The following is a 23,494-nucleotide window of genomic DNA, read 5'->3' as shown; positions in this document are numbered from 1 at the left end:
CTATCTATCTATCTATCTATCTATCTATCTATCTATCTATCTAAACGGAATGCAAGCAAACTTAGTTACTCTCCTATCAAACAAAGTAGACTTCAAGTCAAAATTATCAGATGAGATAAAGAATTTCAATTAATACTATTTAAGGAAATTATGCGACAGCAAGATTTAATGAATGCAAATATTTATGATCTAAACAACAGTGCACCTATGTACTAAAACATATCCTATTCAAGGTAAAGAATCAAATAGATCACAATAAATAATATTGAGTGATTTTAACATGCTTCTATAACCATTAGATAGGCCATCCAGACTAAAATAAGAGTCTTTAGTCTTCAGAATTAAAAAAAATAGTATTAACCAAACGGACCTAACATCCATCTATAGAATATTTCATCCATTGAAAATTGAATTTACTTTCCTCTCTCCAGCACATGATACTTTCTCTAAAACAGATCATATTTGGGTGGAACAAAGCAAATCTTAGCAAATATAAAAATTAGAGAAAATTTCTTATATCCTATTAGTTCTTAATTGAATGAAATTAGAAATCACTCTAAAAAAATACAAAGATACCAAATAAATAACACTGTAATTCAGGGCTGTAGGAAAAAAAAACAATTAATTTCAAGACAGGACATAATTAAGATCAGAGCCAAAATTATAAATTTGAGAGTAAGAAAAAGCAATACAAAGGCTCACTGCAACAAAGAGTTGGTTATTTGAAAAGATAAACAAGATTGATAAATTCACAGCCAAAATAAATAAAGGAAAGGAAAGGAAGACCCAAATCAAGAAAATTAGAGATGAGAAAAAAGGAATATCACCACAGATACTTTTGAATTTCAGATCACTAGAAACTAGTTTGAAAATTTATACTCCATAAACTAGAAAAATTGGAAGATAGTAACAAATGTCTAGACACATATGACCTACTCAAATTGAACCATGAAGCTGTAGAAAACTTAAAGCAGATCAATAGCAAACAATTAAATTGAAGCAGCCTTTCAACGAACAAAACTTCAGTACCCAATGGATTTTTAGCAGATTTCTCCCAAACCTTTAAAAAAGAAAGAAAAAATGCCAAACCTCTTCAAATTATTCCTTGAAATAGAAAGGGTGAGAACACAGTCAAATTCATTCTATGAGGCCAATATTCCTTTGAAACCCAAATCAGACAAAGACACACCAAAGGAAAGAAAACTTTGGATCAGTATTCCTGATTGTTTTATTCAGCTTTCTCATTACTGTGACCAAAAGACCTGACAAGAACAATTAGAGGAGGAAAAGTTTATTTGGGGCTCATGGTTTCAGAGGTCTCAGGTTGTAGATGGCTAGTTCCATTGCCCTGGGTTCAAGGTGAAAGGGTGTGCTGGAAGAAAGCAGCTCAGGACATGGTAACAAGGAAGCAGAGAGAGCTCTATTCACTGGGAACAAAATATTCACCACGAATGCACAATACAAGTGACATACCTACCTTCTCCAGCCATACGCTACCTGCCTACTGTTACCACCTAATAAGTCCATTTAAATGAATTAGGTACTCATAACCCAATCATTTTACCCTAAAAACTTTCTTGCATTGTCTTACACATGAGATCCTGGGGACATTTCCTATCTAACCATAACACTGATGAATACAGATGCAAAAGTTCTTAATAAAATCTTGAGAAATTGCATTCACAAACACATTAAGAAGACAGTATATGATTATCAAGTGAATTTCATCTCAAGGTTGCAAGGCTAGTTCAACATGTGTGAACCAATAAATCTAATTCACCACAAAAATACAGTTAAAGACAAGAGCCACATGATTATCTCAATAGATACACAAGAAGTATTTGATGAAGTCAAATACCCATTCATGTTTAAAACACTAGAGAAACTAGGGAGAGAACTGACTTACCTCAATATTGTAAAGACTACATATGATAAATCCAAGGCCAAAATTATACTGAATGGAGAAAAACAGAAAGCATTTCCTCTAAAATCAGGAATGAGACAAGGATATCCACTCTCACCACTTCTACTCAACATAGTCCAGAGCAATAAGACAAGAGAAGAAAGTTAAAGGAATACAAATAGAAAAAGAAGTCAAATTATATCTGCTTAATAATGACATGATTCTATATTTAAAAGATCCAAAAAACAACTTTTAAGCTGATAAATTCAGAAAAGTAGCAGGATCAGTATTGACAAACCAATATCTTTCCTGTACCCCAACAGCCATTCTGCTAAGAAAGAAATAAGGAAAACTATTCCATTCACAATAACCTTAAAAATTGGGGAATTAATCTAACCAATGAGGTGAGAGACGTCTACAATGAAAACTATAAAACACTGAAGAAACAAAATGAGGAAGACCTTCGAAGACAGAAAGACCTCCCATGTTCTTGCATAGGCAGAATTAATATTATCCAAATAGCCATAAGTATCAAAAGAGTTATATAGATTCAAGACAATTCTCATCAAAATACCAATGACGTTCTTCACTGGGCTAGAATACAGTCCTAAAATTCATTTGGAAGAATAAGAAACCCCAAACGGCCAAAGCAATCCTGAGCAAGAAGAATGATGCTAGAGGCATCACAACAGCAGACATGAAAGTACACTACAGAGCTATAGTAACAAAAACAGCATGATGTCGACACCAGAACAGACATGAAGACCAATGGGAGAGGATAGAAGATAGAGAGACAAATCTACATAGATACAGTCAAACGAAACTCAATAAAAGTGGTCAAATAAAAGTGGTTTTTTTTCTTCTACTCTACTTGTCTTCCTTCTATTTAGGAAAAACATGTCAAAAACATATGCCAGAGAAAAGATAGCTTTTTATATAAATGGTGCTGGGAAAACTGGATACCATATGTAGAAGAATGAAACTAGACCCATATCTCTCACCCCTGCACAGAGGTCAACTGAAAGTGGGTCAAAGACCGATGAATTATACCAGAAACTCTGCAACTTCTAGAAGAAAATGTAGACTCAACATGTAACATACAAGCACTGAATTCCTTAACAAGACTCCTCCTGAAGTATAAGAAATAAAACCAAGAATCAATAAATGGGATGGTTTCAAATTAAAGAGCTTCTGCACAGCAACAAAAACAATTAAGGTAAAGAAACAGTCTATGGAATGGGAGAAAATCTTTGCCACCTGCTCCCTGCTCCTCAGACAGGAGATTAATATCCAGAATATATAAAGAACTCAAAAAACTTAAAACCAAAAAATCCCCCCCCACCACACACACACACATTAAAAAAAAAAAACAACAAAAAAAAACCCCTCTAACTAAATAGAAGGAAGACAAGTAGAGTAGAAGAAAAAAACAGGGAGTAGGTGTGGGAAACCAGAAATGCTGGGGACTGAATTGAAGCAAATTATATTCCATGCTTGTATAATTATGTCAAAATGAACCTCAATATTATGTATACCTATAGTGCACTAATAAAAAATGTCAAAAATTACTAGAATAACAAAACTTTATCCCTCTAATTTAAGTTTTAACTTTTAATGGGAAAGTGATTTCTAATTTTAAGATATTTGTGCATGAAGATAGTAGTTCAAAAACCAGCCCTGGCAATGTTTCCATCATTATATGATTTTGTTGGAGAGTTAATGTCAACACCTCACCTATTAAAATCTGTCATGTTAGTATTTTCACACACTTGCAAACAATTTTTTAAAATATTATTAAAAATCTTCCAAATAAAAATTTTTGTCCCTTTAAAAAAGATTAAGCAAACAAACAAATCAACCAATAACAAAACAAATGAAAGTTATATAGTGGTATGATAAAGTATTGTCCTAGAGACAAAAGACCTGTGTTCTAATTTATCATTGTATAATAGAGTTATGTTTTGAGCCAAAAATATTTTTCCAGTGGTCTCATTAAATAAATGAACAAGTTATTATTTATATATTGCATATAATCCTATATTATAAAATATTATTTCAGCATGCAATCAGAACAAAAATAGTTAAGATAGTTTATGTTCTTTTTACCAATCTTTGAGACCTAATGTGTATTTTAGACTATGGCCCATATCTGTTCAGACTTAGCCACAATCCCACTGTGAATGGCAGCATGTGACTGTTGACTCTTGTATTGGACACTGAAGGCCATTATGGCCTTTCACTTCCTCACTGCCTTATTCACTATATGACCTCATGGAGTCACTCTCTCTTCTATGACTCATTTCTTACTTTTATAAAACACAACGACTGGTTCGTATCACTCTTTTTCCAAAATTTTTAGCACACAATCTTATACAATACATAAAGATCTAAAAGAATGAATACCAGTGGATAGGGTCCACAGAGTTTTAAGGGTGGCTGGTGGAAGGAAATTGCTACTTGTAATACTCGTTTCTGAATTCCACCGTCTTTATAGTCCCTGTAGCCCCATAATTCTCCTCAGTGACTGAATCCACTTTCAGATTTGTTCATATTGCTAATGTAAAACACACATCCAGGCTTGACCACATCTGCTCAATCCTAGTGCTCATTGGTACATCCGAAGAAAACCATTCTCCAGTCTCATTGGCCCTTTCATACTCCCAAACTGCTGAGAATCACACAACGTAAGCCTATGCTTGCTGAAAGAGACATCTCCCTTCTTATGTTACTCAGTTTTTCATTACCGTGAGCAAAAGACCTGTGATAAACAACTTAGAAGATGAAAAAAAATTATCTTGGCTCATGATTTCAGAGGTTTCAGTCCATGGTCACCTGGCTTCAAGGCAGAAGTATCATGGTAGAAAGGTGTGGTGAAGAAAAGCTCAGAGCAGTTGGGAAGCAGAGAACAAGGGAGAACAAGGGGCCAGGGATGAGATAAAGTCCCCAAAGGCATACTCCCAGTAACCTGCTTCCTCTGACCATACTGTGCCTGCCAACACCTGCTATCACCTCTCAGTAGATAATTCAAATGACTAATCCATTGAATGAAGAGTCCACTGATGAGCTGAGAGCTCTCATGATTCAATCTCTTCCCCAAGGACCACCTCCAAATGTGGGCCATTGGAAACTAACCCTTCAACACATGAGACTTTGGGGGGCATTCTAGACTTAAACCAAACACAAGTATATTCACTGTCTCATGTCATTCTTTTTTGTGCTAGTCCACAGATTCCTATTGCTTATTTGTCACAAGCTGGGCCTTTTCACAGGCTAGTGTGCAGATGCTTGTGGGGAGCTAGTCTACTCAACCAATCTCCTCCTTACCATTGCACCTTATTGAATCTCATTTCATTCTATTTTTAATAGTAAATAAAGATTATTTTCAAAATGATTCACATTATAAAAAAACACAAAATATACCTTACACTTTTATGATTCTTAACATTTTTTAAGTACATACCCATCTGAATTTATTTTCAGATAGATTAACATCTGAATTTATTTTCACCAGTATGAGATAAACAGAACAGGTACTATTAATATTTGCATTTTTCTTTATAAGCATCTGATTTAAGGTACAAAGCAATTCCACCAAAAGAAACTAAAAGTTCATTTTAGTAACGATATGGTAGGAACACAATTTGCTTATTCCTATTTCTTCAATGTTATCTTAAAAAGTTTATTAGAAACAATTGAGTTAAAAATGGACACTGTTCTAAACACATATTTTAAAGAAGATATACAAATTATAAATAAGTACACAAAAATACATTTAATATCTTTAATCATCAGGTAACTACAAATTGAAATCACAAAGACATATCACTCCACAACTATTTGAATGATATTCAAAATCTGAGAATATCAAGTCAATGAAGATGTGAAGAGCTGGTATTCTCATACATTTCTGGCAGGAATGCACAACTGAAAAACTAGATAGTGGTGTGACTATTAAGTGTGTAAACACTTAATAATAGTTGTTGCTTTGATTGAATCTCTTAGTACCATTTTCCATGAAGTTCTTAGAGTCATGTATTATCCACTGCTGAGAGCCACAGCTGAGTCGGAATGGCCCCTGACATTTTGCCAATAGTATTGATTGACAGGCAAGGCATTACTATCCGCCTCGGTCACTACTTTCCAGTTCTCACACTACTTTGGAGTTCTCGTGGGGATTCCCGGGGATTCCTGGAGAGTTCCCATTGGTAGGGGAAGTGCAGGAGGAGGGATTTCCGGATGATATTTCCGGCTGCTGGTTCCTGGACGAGCCTCGTGGCGTTAGGGAGGAGTTCCTGGGAGCATGTGTGGAGTGTGCTGGTGGAGTTCAGAAATAAAGTTTGTTCCTGCTTCAGTGGCTCGTGATTTGTGCCCAGCCAGACTGCGGCCATCCACACCTTAAAAACTATTGAGAAAACACTGTCCTGGGATATGTGTTTATTCTTTTAAAGCTAAAAATGCATTTACATCATACAGCAATATAAATAAAAACATGTATCACAGAAACTTTAAAATTTAAATATTCACAGCATAAGCAAAAGTAGATTTCTTCATAAAAGTCAAAAAACGGGGAAAAACCCCAATTGCCTATCCTCAGGTAACAAGGTAGTCAGTTGAGCTATACCCATGTTAAAAGAAAAACAGAGAAATTAAATTTTACAAGTTTACCTGAGCAGGCAAATATGAGACAGGTTTATTAGGTAAAAATTCCTACCTTTCAGAGTTGTTACAGTATTAAAAATAATGTAAGTACAGAGCATAGCTCAGAGTAAACACTTAATAATAGTTGTTGCTTTGATTGAATCTCTTATTTTAGTACAATTTTCCATGAAGTTCTTAGGGTCATGTATTATCCACAATTTGAAATTATTGAGAAAACACTGTCCTGGGATATGTGTTTAAATAATTCTTAAACCCTTGCTCTAGAGATGAGTTGTTCTTCTCTCATCTAAAATTTAGAAATGGTAAAATCATGGGACAGATAATGAATTCAGGAGCACGGCAAAACAAATATAAGAGGTTTCTCCATGTCCAGTAATTTTAATGCCATCTTCATAATTTTTGCCATGTAATAATTAGATTGCTATGATGATTAATATTTCAAGTTGACTTTGAATAAGTTCATTCATTCTATGTCATTGCATCTTAATCAACAATACTCTTGAAATTATATGTAAAATAGATGTGAGATGTGTGTGTGTGTGTGTGTGTGTGTATAGTCACCTGATTGTTTACAAGAGTGCCCAAAACATACCTTTTTAAAAGATAGCTTTTTTGTAAATGGTGCTGTAAAAACTGGATGTTCACATGTAGATGAATGAAATTACATCCCTATCTCTCACCCTGTATAAAAGTCCACGACTCTAAGAACTTCATGAAAAATGGTACTAAAATAAGAGATTCGATCAAAGCAACAACTATTATTAAGTGTCTACTCTGAGCCATGCTCTGGACTTACATAATTTGTAATCTTGTAACAACTTTGAAAGGTAGGAATTTTTACTTAATAAATCTAATATATAATAATATAATATAATACACACACATATCTACATCCATCTATTTATCTATGAACCAGATTTAAAGAGATAAGCTATGTTACAAAATAATAAAATTATATTAAAAATAATGAATACTATTATTGTCAAAATTTTGTCTCTAAACTCTTACTCTCAAACTTATGACATTAATCATAAAAATATTAGCTTTTCTTCTTTCTTTTTTTTACCATTGATGTGACTTTTTTAAAAGAAAGTACAATTTCCTTAATATGTTCACACATGATTAGATAAATATATCCCATTGCATAGCAATATCACCATTTCTTTATCATTCCTCTTTTGATGGACATTTATGTAGATTCTATAATTATTGTGAATAATGCTGCAATAAACATAAGAGTGCAGAAATCACTGAGATTGTGATTTTTGATTACTTTGGATGTGTACCCAGAAGTGAGATTGCGAGATAATATGGTAAATACACTTTTAATCTTTTGAGGAACCTTCATATAGTTCTCCATAGTGGCTGTATTGATATACATTTCCACCAACAGTGTATAAGAGTTCCCTTTTCTCCATATCATTGGAAAAATTTGTTTCAAGATTAATAACAATAAATATTTTTATTGGTCTCATGATAGACCTAATTCATCAGATTAATTCCCCATTACCTCTCTTTATCCTTCTCTCCCTCCTCCCTATGTATTAGTAGTCTCTGTTTCACATTCATGACACCTCAATTTCCCCTCTTTTTCTCTAGTGTCTACATAGGAGAGAAAATATAAGACACTTATCCTTCTGAGTCTGGCTTTTTTTCCTCAGCACGATGCTCTCCAGTTTCATCCATCAACCTGCAAATGACATAATTGTGTTTTTCATTATGGTTGGATAAAACTCCATGGTGTATATATGCCACATTTTCTTTATCCATTCATCTCTTGGGGGATACCTAGGTTGATTCCATAACTTGGTTATTATGAATTGTGTTGTAATAAACTTAAGTATGCATGTATCACTAAAATGTGCTGACTGATTCTTAGGGATAAATACCAAGAAGTCATGTAGTTGGATCATAGGATAGTTCTAGTTTTAATTTTTTGAGGATTATTTCCATGGTGACTGTACTAATTTAAATTCCAACCAATCGTGTATAGGAGTTCCTTTTTTTCCCCCACATCCCCACCAGCATTTATTTTTATGTGTATTCTTGATGACTGCCATTTTGATTGGAGTGAGAACAAATCTCAATGTAACTGTAATTTACATTTCCCTGATTGGTGAACATGTTGAGCATTGTTTTATATGTTTTGTTTTAAGAAGCGCCTGTTCAGTTCATTGTTCATTTATTGGATTTTTTTTTTTTTGTATTGAGTTTTTTTGGTGATCTACATATATTCTCGATAGTAAGCCTCTGTCAGAAGAGAAGCTAGCAAAGACTTTTTCTCTCCCATTCTACAGGGTCTTTCTTCACACTCTTGTTTTCTTTGCTGTGCGGAAGCTTTTAATTTGGTGTCATCCCAATTATGAACTTTCAAAATTATTTCCTTGGATAACAGGAGTCCTATTTAAAAAGCCATCGCCTGTGCCTCTTTGTCGAAGTGTTTCCCCTGTTTTCTTTGCAAAGTTTCTGATCTTATACCTAGGTCTTTGATCTATTTCAAGTTGACTTTTGTACAGGGTGAGAGACAGGGATGTAGCTTCATTCATTTACATGTGAACATCCAGTTTTGCCAGCACCATTTACCAAAGAGGCTATCTTATACAAAGGCGTGTTTTTGGTACTCTTGTAGTTCCCACTACAATCAGGTGACTGTAGCTGTGTGGGTCTGTCCCTGTGTCTTCTATCTATTCCATTTGTCAGTGTGCCTATTCTGACGTCAGTACCATGCTATTTTTTTTTTTTTTTGTTTCTATGGCTCTGTAGTATATTTGACATTTGGTATTGTGATACCTTTAGCTTTGCTTTCTTTGTTAAGGATGGCTTTGGACATTATGGATCTTTAGCTCTTCCATATAAATTTTGGATTATTTTTTCTAATTCTGTGAAGAGTATTGTTGGCATTTTTATAGGATTGCATTGCATCTGTAGCTCATTTTTGGTAATATGGCCAAAAATACAGCCATTTTGCCTAACCAAGAACATGAGAAGTCTTTCCATCTTCAAATGTCCTCTTCAATGATCTATAGTTTTTGTTGTAGAGGCCTTTCACCTCCTTGGTTAGAATTTGTTAGTTTTTTTTTAAAGTTTATTGTGAATGAAACTGTTTTCCTGAATTAATTATTGGTTTATAGAAAAGCTATATGATTTTTGTATATTGCTTTTGCATTCTACTACTTTGCTGAATTTGTTTATAAGCTCTGGAAGTCACTTGGTGAAGCCTTTAGGGTATTCTAAGTACTGGTGCATATCATCTTTTTAAAAATATTTTTTAGTTATAAATGGACACAGTATCTTTATTTTGTTCATTTATTTTTATTTGGTGCTGAGGATCAAACCCAGTGCCTTACATGTGAGAGGCAAGCACTCCGCCACTGAGCCATAACCCCAGTCCACATATCATCTTTGAATAGAGATTCAAATAATTCAATAGAGATTATTTGACTCCTGTTTTCTTATATGTATTCCTTTTGTTTATTTATTTTCTCTTGTCTAATTGGTCTGGCTAAACGTCAGATCAATGCTATCTTGAATAGGAATGGTAAGAGTAGACATCTTGCTTGTTTCTGATTTTGGAGGAAATATTCAGTTTTTCCCTCATACCATATGATCTTGGCTTTGGGTTTTTCATATGTGGCCTTTATTATTTTCAGATTAAGTTCCTTCTATTTCCAGTTTGTTCAGGGTCTTGGTCATGAAGGAGTATTGAATTTTGTCCATGGCTTTTTCTGTATCCTGAAATGATCCCGTGATTTTTGTCTTTTATTCTACTTACGCGGTACACAATGTTATTGATTTGCTTATGTTGAACCATCCTTGCATCCTTGGAATGCAACTAACTTGATCATGGTGTATGATTGTTTTTTTTATGTTCGGTTTGTGGCTGAAATAAATGGAGCAGTCATGAAGAACAAGGCCTTTGATCTGACCCTTGTAGGATTGTAAGATTGGATATATTCAGAAAGGAGCAAAGAGCGGAGAAAAAAAGACACTGGGAAGACATGGCTTCTATACAGCAAGAAGCTCTTTGGCCCGATGGGAAGACATATGAAGAACATTACAGGGGCTTAGTGAAAGAAGTTAGACGGAACTAAATCACAAAAGACTCAGCCTGGTCTCCAGTGTTTGTCCTCTTCTGCTTCTGGTAGGACTACTTCCGGAAAGTTACCATTTAGGACTCCTCATGCAATGCCATCGCCTTATTTAAATCAGACCTGACACCAGACACCTCTCTTTTTTCTTTCCCAAGACATTTCCTTTCTAGCCTTGACAGGATCCATGGCCTCAGAGCAGCCCTAAGCACCAAGTTCCCACTTCTGTGGGTCTTACAGAGAAACTTGTGGTGTGGCAGCGTGCCAGGCCCTGATCCCTTAGCCAGGGGAGCCTGCCTTGTGGGAGTTGATCTGACACATGGAATCAGGATTGAGGCTCCTCCAAAGGCACTGGGAGGGCCTCGGCGCTAAATTGTACCTGACATTTAATTCCAGCTTTGGGCAGTTTTGTGTGAAACTTGACTTCAGTGAGACATTGATCAGCCCACAACTCTCCATGAATTTTGACACAATCAATTTTCTCCGGTGGATTGTGCGATCATTAGCTAACTTACAGAAAGACCTGGGTCATGCACAGCTTTCTGCAGGCCTCAAAACTGCAGGCATGGAGGAAACGATGAAAAATTGCTGCTGGCACGTGACTGCTCCCTTCCCTGCAAAACAGAGCCTATATAGAGTACCCTCTTCCCTTTTAATCTCATCACTTGAGAAATCTGGGGTCTTGGAGTTAAGGAAATCATCGAGTTGATTCAGGAAAAAAAGGGGCAAAGTTGAATGGAACTCTGGTCTCTCAAACTCTTTTATATAATCATGCTTTCTTGTCCCCAAACTTTCTCAGCTTATATCCCATTGTGGTTCACCTAGGACTGTCTAGAGATGGAGTGAAAAGTGAAGCACTTGATAAGTGTGGGTCCACAGGACTTATTGTGAAGTTTTGATCAGCAAATCAATAAGCACTACTTAGTTCATAAAAGCACCCTAACAATCAAACCAGGTTTTTAAATCAATTTAACCCTCCAATTTTACGTTCAGAACTTCCTTGAAAAACAGGCAGAATAGATAACTACTTGTATTCTACAATTCATAAGATACAAAGAAGTTTGCTTCTCCCAAAATATGAAGTACACTATCAGAAATCACAACTACATTTGCTCCCGGCTCTCAGCCCAGTGGCCAGGCCAGTGCTTACTATATGGTAAGCACTTGTTAAAATACCATTAAATTCATGAATGAATAATCCAGCTTCATAGTATTGATGTTGGAGTATTTCCTGTGGTGAAAGTGTTCCTAAAAGTGTTTCTTAAGAGTTCCCATTAAAAAAGCACATAAATACTGACTTATTTGTACACCTGTATCTGTTGGTGCAGCGTAGCATATATAAGTATTTCCTGACTGACTGAACTTCACTTATTCAGTCATTTTGGAATGTGAAATAAGACAAGTCCAATTTCAGGTGAGGAAATAGTCTTAAAGCAATGTCAGATGATTGTCTCTCAAGAGACAGTTTCAATCAACAAGAAGCCGGGTCACCTGACTGCATCATTCCCCAGGGAGCATGGGTACCATCCACGCACCAGGGCAATGGGGAACTTTCTGATCACACAAACAGCCCCAACTCACTATGTCTCAGTTGAAAATCTCCTAAGGAGACTCTTGACTCAGCCTGTTTTCTCTTCCCCCTACCTAAACCCACAGGTCTTTTTGCCTCCTCATGAGGAAATACTTCAATCTTGAGTTGGGAGAAGAGCCATGGGGACTGACCTAAATGGGCTTTGCATTAACTTCTTAAGGAAGGCTGGCACCTTCCTAAGGCAGAACAATCTTCTAAAAACTAAAGAGATAGTCTAGGTTCAGTTGTACCAGGTACTTGGGACTCAAGAGGGTCTGGAACATACAAGCCTTAGTAGATCCTTAATAAAGTTTGATGAAGGAATTAATTTAATTTGATTAGATATTTTTAAAAATATTTTGTGGCCAGGCATGGTGACACACACCTGTAATCCCAGTGGCTTGGGAGGCTGAGGCAGGAAGATCATGAGTTCAAAGCCAGCCTCAGCAAAAGTGAGTTGCTAAGCAACTCAATGAGACCCTGTCTCTAAATAAAATACAAAAAAGGGCTGGGTTTGTGGCTTAGAGATTGGGTCTCTCTGAATTCAATACTTGGTAACCCCCCCCCCCAAAAAAAAAGAAAACAGGCTGCAGAGGTGGCTCAGTGGTTTAAGTACCCCTGGGTTTAAACACACACACACACATACACACACACACACACACACACACACATATATATATATATATATGTATATATGTGTGTGTGTGTGTGTGTGTGTGTGTGTATATATATATATATATATATATATAATAAATATATATATATTGTATTTATTGACTTCTTAAGGAAGGCCGGCACCTTCCTAAGGCAGAATAATTTTCTAGAAACTAAGGGGATAGTCTAGGCTCAGTTGTACCAGGTACTTAGGACTCAAGAGGGTCTGGAACACACAAGGCCTATAAAATATATATAAAAAATTACATACATATGTAATCATTTGTTGCTATGTTGTGAATATTTGTGTTCTCCTGTCCCCAAATGTATCACTACCCCAGAATAGCTCCCAGGAATTTCACATCCTCCGAATTCCTATAGAATCGAATCATGTCACTTTAATGTTACTTTGCCATTTCTCATTATAGTCACTTGTTTTTGTGTTTTACCTTCTGTCACATCCACAGCCTAATTGTGCCAGGGCAATAAGGAAAGCCAAAGAAAGTGCTTGATACAGCATCTGGGAGATGTGTGATTTATTGGGGAAAGCTTACAAGAAAGAGATCAGGGCTGCTCCAAGGGAAGTTCAATGGCAATCAGCTGGCAGATGGCATCTCTGTTTCTCGAGGTGCTTAAGTAGCACCTTTGTCCCTCACATCATTTTGTCCAGTGGTAGATGGCTGGGCAAGAGACAAGTATCCTTTTCCAGTGTCCTTAGTTCTGTACCTATCCCCATTCACAGAGGGTTTTATATTTTAGGCCACAGAAGCAGAGACATCAGCAGCATTCGTTTGCTTTTATGATCAACATCCCCAGGAGCAACCGTCCTGGTGTAGATGCAAGAAAGTGGCTTTTCACAAATAACCATCACTCGCTCTAGCTTCCAGAGTGTACAGGAAAGAAACCAGTGTCCTTCATGGTAACGTATATCTCAACTTTCCAGCCCAGGATTGCTCTCAATGTTCCCTTAACTCGAATGGGCATTTTGTGGGGAACATAAAGGGGGCATTCAGGAACAGGATTTTTTCCATCTCCTTTTCTATTTTTTTTAACTACAAAGTATTTTTATTTCATTCTGTGAATGGATATTTCTTTATTGTTCTTTTTAGATATGCATGACAGCAGAATGTATTTTGACATATTACACATACATGGAGTATAAGTTTCCATTCTTGTGGTTGTTCATGATGTAGAGTTACACTGGTCGTGTATTCACATATGAACATAGGAAAGTTATGTCTGGTTCATTCTACTTTCTTCCTATTCCCATCCCTTCTCCCTTCCCTTCATTCTCCTTTGTCTAACCCACTGAATTTCTATTCTTCCTTCCCCCGCCCTTATTATGTGTTCACATCTGCTTATCAGAGAGAACATTTGGCCTTTGGTTTTTGGGCTTATTTTACTTAGTGTGATAGTCTCCAGATCCATCCATTTACCAGAAGAATTCATTGAATCATTCTCTTTTATGGCTGAATACTATTCCATTGTGTATACATACCACATTTTCTTTGTTTATTCATATGTTGAAGGGCACCTAGGTTGGTTCCATAGCTTAGCTATTGTGAATTGAGCTGCTATGAATATTGATGTGGCTGCATCACTATAGTGGAATTGATTTTAAGTCCTTTGGGTATAAACCAAGGAGTGGGATAACTGGGCCAAATGGTGTTTCCATTCCCACTTTTCTAAGTAATGTCTGCTTTCCATAGTGGTTGCATCAATTTGCAATGTATGAGTGTGCCTTTTCCCCCAAATCCTTGCCAGCTGTCTTCCTTTTCTTTAGGGATGATGCACTGCCCCAACTCAGAATGCCTTCACAGTTTAATCACACCCATGTTCAGCAAGTTCCCTTGGGTGGCACATCCGGACATATGTTGCAACCAAATCCCACAACAGAATAAAAAGAGCAACAGAATGTGATAAGCCCAGCTAGAAGAGCAAACAGACAAAACAACATAACTCCAGGTAGCAGGAAAAGATTGTAAGCCAAGCAGAAACAGCATCAATGCCAAGTTTACCTGTAGCAGTAATATGGGTCTACAACTTATGTAGAGACAAAGACTCATTATGATAATTACCAGGGATACATATACATTGTTGTTTTAATGAGGCATAGGTACCTCTCTGTGCTATAGTCCAGCGCCATTTTACTCTGAAGTACCACCTTCCATGTTTGGGTAGTTTTTTTATTCTGGCTCTAAGAGTACTATTAAAGGCAGCAGCAGTTTGTTTAGCTAAAACATCAACCTGGAACTCAATGTCAATGTTTGATGCTTGAGGAAAAAGTATGGCAAGTGGGTAAAGCCACCAGTAAAAGCATGGGTTACTCTATGCCTAACTTTTATCATGTCCCAATGAGTCTGGGTTGTAGTCAGAGTGGGAAGTATACAGGCTAGGACAGAAGGTCTTTTCCAAGGGCATTAGCCTATCCAGTTAAAAATCAGGTATGGCTACCCATGACTACCATATGCCCATGACTACCTGAAAGGGTGGGATATGCTCTCATACATATAGCTTTACTTTTTTATTTTAAGTATTTAGTGACTCTGAGTACAATGGTTAAGTTATATTGATTGACAGGGGCCCAACCCATATTTACAGAGGGTAGAGAGGTGTTACTGCATTGTTTCTATACAGAGAGAAACTTCCTAATTTTTGTCTGGGTTGCACTTAACCACTCAAACACAGTATATTCATCAAAAGTGTAGCCATAGTCATTTGTTTCCATGCCAAGTAGAAGACATGATATTTAGTTTCTTTAAAAGAAGATAAATTTACACTCAAGTCAGTGGTCCAGCTGTGTCCATTCCATTGTATCAAAGTGGCTGGTTGAAAATGCCCCAGGAGATCAGTGGAGAAAGACAGATGGGGCTCAGTGTTTAACCAGCAGTTCATTTCATTCTGCATAACTGCAGTGGTGTTTGCCCATTCAGCAAATAAATTAGGATCTGAGAATTAAACATAAGATATTTTTAAGAGGCAAATCTTGATTATTCAGTGATATCAACTTGATCATTTAGAATAAGAATAGTTTCAGTCTATGGTCCATCTCCAGGTTTACAGTACCATATTTATAGTCCCAGTGGTCTTTGTGGTTTTGGCAAGAGAAGTATGCCAATGGTGGGGTTGTTACAGACCATAATGAAATGACACATTCTTTTTTAGAAATTAAAAGTCCTGGGTTAGTAACTTTTTCTATTTCTATGTCATGTTTTAACTCCTTTGTCCATGGACCTAGGACCCCACACTACCAAGGCCTTACATAACATTCCCACAGCCAGTAGAATGATGTATGGGTTCCCTATGGTGGGTTCTGTGGCAGCAGCAACAGCAAATTTGCCGCAGTCTGGCTGGGCACAAATCACGAGCCACTCAAGCAGGAACAAACTTTATTTCTGAACTCCACCAGCACACTCCACACAGGCTCCCCGGGAACTCTCCCCAACACCATGCAGCTCCTCCAGGAACCACCAACCGGAAATCCCTCCTCTGGCACTTTCCCAACCAATGCAAACTCTTCAGGAATCCCCACAAGAGCTCAACCAGAACTCAACGGGAACTCCTTGAGAACTCAAAAGTCATCATCTTAATGGCTCGCTGGCGTCACCTCTCAACCACTACTTCTGGCAAAAATGCCATGCATCATCCCGACTCAGCTGTGGCCCTCAACACAAATTAGCCTTCATTCTATTTGTGGAGTACAGGGGTCCTGCTTAAGCATCATACCTTTAATCCAGATGGCGTCATCAGGTTCCTGTCGACAATAAGCAGGTGCTGGGGCACGTGCTGCAATCATATTCATTGATGGTCCTGATGAACACCCATAGTTGCTTGGTTCACACTGCCAAGGATCTATCTTCCATATCTAGTTGCTGTTTTAGTTGACCATTCGTTCATGCACTTAATCCTGCTTCATCTGGGTTATTAGGGAAAGTGAAAGAGCCAAGGTATTGCAGGTTGCCTCCCTTGAGATATCCCCCTGAGCACACGAGGTGTTGGCCACGGCTGCTTTATGGAACAGGCAGAATAAGAGGCACTCCCACACACCATGTCTGAGTATCTTGGTGGGGTCCCCACTCTTTCACTATGGGACAGACATTTTTTTTTCCTCTGTGACCTATCTTTCTATACAGACATCTCAATGCAGTTAGGTCATCTGCTTCCTGATATTGGTGGAGGAGCATGAGTGTGTGCTACCACATGATGCACAGTTTCAAACGTGGCAGTTGCTTCCAAATGTTTTACCATTTATCTGCCCCCTTCCATGCCTGTGATTGAATTAATAAAGGAATTCATTTAGCACCCACTTCTGCCATAGAACGCACTTAAACACATTAGGCAGCTAAAAGCACCCAATTAATAGAGCTGTTCTTGGACTAATGTGCCCAAGACGTATAATTACTCTGTAACTACTTTTGCTTGAGAAAAGCCTTAAGATGCTGAAGTTCCCACTCCCATCAGTTTCCTTTCACTAAATCACAAAATGGTTTTAACATGTTGTTAAGTATTGAATGGAGGGACTTTAGCATCTGAATACACCCAAGAAGGTCTATGACTATTTAGAAATAGGGAAAACAGACTTTTATCATAGACTAGATAAACATGGAATATTTTGTAGACAGCCCAGGGACTTGCAATTTATAAAAGCTGACAGTCCATCATTTGAGCTGCCTCTTAGGGATTCCACCATCATTTGAGCTGCCTCTTCTACATGGGGATAAGACTCAGTAGTTAACATCACATCATCAATATAATGAAACAATACCATGTCAGGTTTGTCCACCAGGCCAAAGTTGCTGCCACCCATTCCATGGCATATGGTTCAGCTCTGTGAATATTCTTTGGGGAAGAATGTTGAAAGTCCATTGTTAGCCTTCCCACATGAAAACAAATTGCTCCTGGCTTTCCTTATTGGATGCTTTGTGTTCCTCTTTCTTCCACTTTCTGATCCATACTTTGTATCCCTGGATTCCTAATCTTTGTGTGTTTGTTTGTTTTGTTTTGTTTTCCCTATATCAACTATAACCTTTGCAATTCAAGAGCCTTATTTCATTCCCTGATAGGAGTTGCCTTCATCACTAGTGTCCCAAAGCCACAACTGCCATTATACGACATTTTCTTTGGCTTTCTGCCTAAAGTTGTTCCCAAATTCAGCAGCAGTTTTTCTCCTGTGGAGATATGCATGTGTGGGTTGGGAGGGTTCAGATACTCTCACTCTGCCTGTAACTATTGAGTTATGAGTCTGGCCCCTGCTACTGACATCTCAGTCAGCTCATCTAGTCCTCCTTATCTTCTTCTTCTGGGGTGCTAGATTCACAGGGGTCCCCCGTATGTAGGTCCCACTCCTCCTGAGTAACCATCTTCCTTACTCTAGTTCATGGTAAACATTTACCTTTTAACTTAGCAAAGCAGCAGGGTGGAGTTTCCAAACTCACATACTCCTCACAGGACCGAGTAATTAGAGTAGTCCTTACCTGAGTTAAACACGCCCCATGCGCCAGCTTTAATTCCTCCTGCAGTTGCTGATGGGGGGCTTGGGTCTGCAGCTCTGCCTCATTTGCTACCTGCCCCCAAAGCTGCTGCTATCTTACATAGCTCTTTAGTGTTCTTGAGACCATCTTTCTTGCCCATGAGCAACAGTATTTCCCCTGACCCCTGGGGTGTTTGGAGGACATCACCATATGCACGTGGTGGTGCCCAGGGATGATACTTCTTCCTCATTAGATGATTTGAAGATAGCATCCAGGTCTGATTTATTACCCTTCCCTCAGGTTTCTATGCAATATTTGAATTATTTTAAGAATGTATATCATGCTTTTAATAATGGGTTTATGATTGAATTTCTAAATTTTTCTTTTATAATTCTTCAGTAGTAACCAGAATCCCATGGTGCCCAGTTGAGAGCATCAGATGTACAATTCTGATTAAGTTTTTTTTTCCTGCAAATTTATGGCCAACACCTAGTTTCTAAACAAGAGACTTTGCTCTTTTTTATTACTTGGGGATAGGGTGAACCTGTCCCAAACCAAAGAACCTCTTTCAGAATCAATCTTTGTGATGGTGGGCAAATTTCTTAACTTACCTGAAAGTTCCCTGTTTTCTTCATCTAAAAACTGGTGATTGTAATGGTTTGGATGTGAAGTGTCCCCCAAAAGCTCAAGTGTGAGACAATGTGAGAGGGTTCCGAGAGGAAAATGATTAGGGCTGTGAGAGCCTTAAACCACTCAGTGATATAATCCCTGATCGGATTAACTGAGTGGTAACTGGAGGCAGGTGGTGTGTGTGTGGCTGGAAGAGGTGGGCATTAGAGGCGTGGTTTTGGGGTATATATTTGTATCTGGTGAGTGGAGTGGACTCTCTCTGCTTCCTGATCATCATGTGAGCTGCCTCCCTCTGCCATGCTCTTCAGCCTTAACTTTCTGCCCCACCCAAGGAATGGAGCCGGTCTTCTATGGACTAAGACGTCTGAAACCGTGAGCCCTCAGATAATTTTCTTCCCTAAAATTGTTCTGGTAAGATCTTTTAGTTAAAAAACAGAAAAAAAAAACTGACAAAAATAGTGATGATGACTATGTGGAAGTTTTGATGAGAACTAAATTAGGTTATGTTTGTAGAATGCCTAATGCAGTGACCGGCACCTGATATGGAGGCTCAAAAAATGGGAGCTACTTGTTGAATGAGTGATTTGTGGGCATTGTGATCTGTGTTCATACCCTCATTTTTCATTTTTAAGAATCCAATTTGCAGTAATTTCACAATTAAACTTTCATAACCTTAAGGAAAAGAGGATGCCTAGCTTGTGTTGAAAAGCCCTAGAAAGCAATTCATTGCCTGTGGACAATAATATACATTAATTTTGCATATAGTATTTTCAAGCAGAGGTCTAAGTACTGACATGCATTATTATTATTATTTTTTTAATCCTTTACATTGCTATCAAGGGGAAAGTTCTGTGTTAACCCAATTTTAGAGCAAAAGAAACCCATGTTTAGAAAGACTATATTACTTGTTTGGAGTGGGCAAGTTGGTCTGAAAAGGGGATATAAAGAACTTTAACCTCAAATTCTGATATCTTAGATCAGAATATTGGTTTATGTTTTTTAGGTATAGAGTTAAGCTTACATTTACACAGTGCTCAATAGTTTAAAAAGTGTTTTCATATAATTCTTATTTGATCTTTCCAGCAACTGAAGAGGAAAGTACGATGTAGAGAAGCAGAGACCTGTTGGGAAAGTGGCAGGTCTGAGCTCAGAATTTCTGATGCCCAGTCTGGGGCTCCTCTTATGTTCTTACAGCTGCTCATGGTCTTTAGAGAATGTATCTAAATTGAGTCAGGTGCGATGGTTTCTGCCTGTAATCTCAGATACTTTGGAGGCTGAAGCAGGAGTATCACTTGAGCCCAGGAATTCAAAGCCAGTCTGGGCAACGTAGACTCAGTCTCAAAGGAAAAAATTTAGAGTGTGAGAGAAAGAAAAAACAAATTAAATGACCCACAATCTTCAAATATCCTTAATGTGAGCAAGAACGAGTGAACCTAAGGCTGATCAAGATGAGAATGCTGTTAATACAATTGAAGGTCCTGTACATTTCCTTGTGCGGATGGTGAATGTGAATTGTAAAGAGTTTATAAAAAAGTCTTGAATCACCAGGGGGTTTTGGCAGCTGACCTGCAAGTGAATATATCCCAAGCTAGTTATTTGGAGTGGACCATACTCTTTTTTTTAATATTTATTTTTTTAGTTATAGGTGGACACAATATCTTGATTTCATTTTTATGTGGTGCTGAGGATCATACCCAGTGCCTCACGCATACTAGGCGAGCTCTCTACCTCTGAGCCACAACACCAGCCCTTGGAGTGTACCATACTCTTTCAGGTGAGACTTATTTCACATATTTATCAAGAGAGCTATAGCATTACTGCACACGCATAGTCTATCTTCACTCAAAAGCCCTGTGGGTTTTGAAGAGAGGTTACAAAGAGATGAAGAGAGGTTACAAAGAGATGAAGAGAGGTTACAAAGAGATGAAGAAAGTAAAGGACAGACTTTGACTTTGGGTTGTTTATGAGCAAGTTGGGAAGATAAGACTAGCAGAAGACAAGCGTATGCACATTTTTTTTATTTTATTTATTATTTATTTATTTATTTATTTATTTTTATTATTGGTTGTTCACAACATTACAAAGCTCTTGGCATATCATATTTATGCACATTTTGACTCCTCTTCCTGTATTCTCTAGGACAGTCCCTTTGCTTATCTTCTCCCCTGAGTCCTAAACTTTGGTTCTTTGCTTGCTGTCTCAGGTTTGGCATTGTAACCCACAGGCGTGGAGAGATTTTTTCAGTGCTGGGGTGTATCCCTCTTCACCAGCTTCCTGTCACCACGGATAATTGCCTCAAGGCTTTCTCCCTTTCCTACTGACACCTGAAGAGTAGTCCGCTTCCTCAAGCCACTTATGCATAGCCAGATGCCTATGAAATTCTTTGCAAAATTTGCATTTGTTACATTTTCTGTTTTAAGCTTATTATTGTTTAAGATTTTTACTATGAATAAGTTATTTGAAAATCTACAAAAATAGATGAACCCTATAGAAAATAATGAAAGCAAATATCTTGCATTCACCATTCAGTTTAAAAACTAGAACATAATCAATTACTTAAAAACTCTCTTTATATCCTACCCTACCACACCCTGTAATAGTCACTATCCTGTATTTACTTTTAATATTTTCTTGCCTTTTAAATAATTTCTAACCAATGTATGGATCCCTAAAAAAAAAAAAACAGACTTTTTAAATTTAGTTTTGCCTAATTCCAAATCTTATGTGAACTGTAGCATTGTGTGTACTTCTTGGTAACTTGCTTCTCCTCCTACTTTAAGATTTTTATTTTTGAAATTCATCCATGTATCACTACAGGTAATTTATCTCAACCATTTCTATTTTATTTCTATCACACAATTTATCTATGTTATTAATAAAAAATCAAATCAACATTTGATAGTTTTTACTGTTATGAACAGTGTTTCATTGAACATTTGTATATGTATCTCAGTACATACATTCAAAAATTATCTTTAGGGTGTGTACCTATGTAATAGTCAAATTTCTAGTCACAAAATAGAAACATGTTTAACTAGGAGATGTTGCATTTTTCAGAATACTTTCACCAACCCAGATGCCCACTACCAACAAATGCAAATTCCTTCTCCTTTACAAACTTGCCGGTTCTTGGTGTTTCCAACTTTTCACATTTTTCTGCATATCTAGTGAGTGCAAATTTACATTTCATTATGGTGTTTTAATTTTCTTTTTCTCTTGATGATTAATGACTTTTGGTGTCTTATATTTAAGATAGATTCATGTTTTTCATTTTGTGAAATTGTGGTTCATGTTCTTTTACCCATTTTTAAAATGAGTTGATCATCCTTTCCTTTTCAATTTTCTTTTAAGTTCTTTCATTATTCTGGACACTAATACTTCATCTGCTTTATGTGCTACAAATATCATCGCAGCACATATCCAGCAATAGAATACTGATTTTCAGCTGAATCTATTAACACTCAAGTCAATGATTACCTGCTCTTTCCTAAATGTACTGTGAATAAAACACATTTTTTTCTAATCTGCCACCTGTTTTACATGCCATTTTCTTTAGCATGTACATTACCCTAGCAAATGACATAATTTCATTCTTCTTATGACTGAGTAAAACTTCATTGTGTATATGTACATGTTCTTTATGCATTCATTAACTTAGCTATTGTGAATGTGCTGTTATAAACATTGGCATACATGTATCACTAATCTTTATGTATTTATAAATGCATTCTCTCATTTAACCCAAAACTGTTATGACAAATAGAAAGCTATTTCTGACATTTAGTAGATGAAGAAACTAAGGCATATAAAGGCTCGATATTTTTCCTGTCATAGAACCAAGATGTACATTAGGTCGTGTAACTTTGTAGTCTCACTTTTAACCTTGATGCCAAAAGAATGTTGGTTAAAGCATGAATGAAGTCATCATGAATTGATACTAGGAAACGTGTAAATTATCCAGCCATTTCCCATTTGACTTTATTCTTCAGCCAGTCGGTCACCATCTGAATTCTTATGACTTGATCTTTCCCACCTGTGGTCATGCACACATTTTGTTTGGATGGGTTACAAGTATCCTACTGTTTCTTTCTGGTTATTTCATGTTTCATTTTCCCAAGAATCAACCCAAGACCAGTCTCTCCCTGTTCTGATCCTTCACTTGTTCTCTCCTGGGGACTTGTGGGAAGTTGGGTGGTTAAAATGGTCATGTAACTTGAGCTTTGGAGCTAGAAAGTAAGCTGTATTTACATAGCTTACCATTTACTAACTGACTGTAAGCAAACTATTTAATCACTAAACCTCAGTGTAATATATATAAGGTAGAAATAATAATACCTACCTTGCAGTGTTCTGTAAACTGAATAAGAGATACATATGCCAGTGCCCAGTCTACAGTGGAAGATCCTCTTCGCAACTCAAACACTCAATTCATTTTTAAAAACTTTTTTTTTTTTTTTGTGGGCATATAGGGTGAGGACAACACTAGGTGTAAACAGCGGGTTAATATTGGGTATAGAAG

The sequence above is a fragment of the Urocitellus parryii genome, chromosome 11 (assembly GCF_045843805.1).
Source record: "Urocitellus parryii isolate mUroPar1 chromosome 11, mUroPar1.hap1, whole genome shotgun sequence".
In the NCBI taxonomy this organism is placed as follows: domain Eukaryota; kingdom Metazoa; phylum Chordata; class Mammalia; order Rodentia; family Sciuridae; genus Urocitellus; species Urocitellus parryii.
Note: the sequence above shows the minus strand (reverse complement) of the source record.